Below are 1,903 nucleotides of genomic sequence, written 5' to 3' on the forward strand. Positions count from 1 at the left end.
ATGATTATAACTTCTATTGAAACATAACCCTTTTCATTGATGATAATTTCAGTCTTTATTATCTCACATTTTTTTTTATTTTTTGACAAATTACCTACATGTTGGGACAACAACTATCTGAGACAAGAAAAGAAAATTAGATTTCTACTTCTCATGTTTCAAGAAAACTTCTACATGAAGTATATATTTAAATATTTGAACATAAAATTACACATTGAAAATACATTTGGATATTTAATTTCTTTTTTTTGCCTCTGCCAAAACAAGATTTTATTTTGAGTAATTTGAAAGACGCTGAATAAAGAAGGAGGCCCTGCGACTCAACAGTTGTAGATTCCAAATTCAAATTCAAATTCATATTCTGTCCAACCCCACCAATGACCTCTATCTTGCCAAAAAGTTGCTTTCTTTGATAATTCCTATTTTTAGCTTCCCAGAGATTTTTTCCCATAAGCCACCTTTTTTTTTTCCCTTGTAGAAGAGGGCTTTATTTCCAGGAAACAGCATGTTTGTTGGAGATGGGTATATTTAAAAACCATCAGGGTAGATCTAAAACATTCAACAAAGTAGGAGGGCTCAGCCAGAGGTGAAGTGAAAAGGTTTTCTAGTATTTCTTTATCATCTTGCTGCAACCAGTAATCCCCCTGTGGAAATGGCATCCAGGAATATGGTCCTGTGAGGAGTTCTTCTGTTTTTGCCTGATAAATACTAATCCTTGGTCCTCCTGCTAAAGCCTGTGCAGCATGCAGCTCCTGCCATGGACTGTGACCCTGGAAGGAGGCTCTGTAAATCTTGACAGTTTTAATGTTGATAGCAGTGCCATAAATTATTGAAAAGTGGTTTTCATTTTCTTCCAGGTCATTTAATTCTGTCACACATAATGCCACGAAGCGAATGTCGCTTTTTGGCCTGTCGAATTCACTAAGAAGTTGACGAGTAAGTTTTTGTGACAACAGTTGCTCACAAGGTACTCTTCTAGCCTTCCACATTGAGTGTGGTCAGAAAAGGATTTTATGGAGTTCACGATCAAGGGGACCTCAGCTTTGGTGTTGGTTCCATCACAGCATGTCAAGCAGGTAGCCCCATTACCTGTGTGCCTCAGGACCACAGTGTGACACGTGGTAGTATCATCAGAACCTAGAATGGAGATGGAACCTCCAGAAGTGGGTGGGCTAAGATGAGGTCCCCCCCCCCCCGTCAGACTGCCACAGCCACACTCACTGGCCCTGGACCAGCAGTGGCATTTCCAAGCGGGTCGCCCAGGTGGGCCCTGGGAGGTGGTAGAATCCCCCCCAGTCACGGGCAATTCATATCCCCCTGAATATTCTTGAAGTGAAGCAGGATGTCCTAAGTTTAACACCAAAACCAAAACCATACAAGGAAATGTTGATGAATTTGACTACATCAAATTTTAAGTTTCTAGATTTACAATTCTGGAAATGTAGTGTAATCCAACTAATGTTTCTGTATAGGATACATAAAATTCTGAATAAAACATTTTTTAAAACCTTTTAAAAGCATAGTGTAGATGGCAAGAAAATAAGGGAATTCTTCACAGGCAAAAATTACTTAAAAGATGGAATCCAGAAAGCTAGTCCAGTACTAAAATGCACAGTTGCCTGGAGGCATATTGCTTATAATTGCTGATTTCTGAAAGTTTGGAGATTTCAATTTTAATGAGAAACAGGAGACAGAGTCCATTTAAAGTGGAAATTAAGATTAAGATGCTTCCACAAAACTGATATCAAGAAAGAAGGCATCCTATGTGGAAAAAGTAAACTGAAAAAACAAACAAACAAAACAAAACAAAAACCTTTCCTCCTGCCTCACAGAGGGTGGGTGGTATTCTGGATTATGGATTCTGAATAAAGAAAGAAGAGAATACCAGAAAATTCATAATTTC

At 38.4% G+C, this 1,903-nt stretch overlaps 1 pseudogene; it reads right to left on the reverse strand.

The window, feature by feature from the left end:
- Positions 1-384: 384 nt before the first annotated feature.
- Positions 385-1,375, reverse strand: LOC109371928 (protein N-terminal asparagine amidohydrolase pseudogene; annotated as a pseudogene).
- Between the last annotated feature and the right edge of the window lie 528 nt (positions 1,376-1,903).

The sequence above is a fragment of the Hipposideros armiger genome, unplaced genomic scaffold, assembly GCF_001890085.2.
Source record: "Hipposideros armiger isolate ML-2016 unplaced genomic scaffold, ASM189008v1 scaffold_602, whole genome shotgun sequence".
Lineage (NCBI taxonomy): Eukaryota > Metazoa > Chordata > Mammalia > Chiroptera > Hipposideridae > Hipposideros > Hipposideros armiger.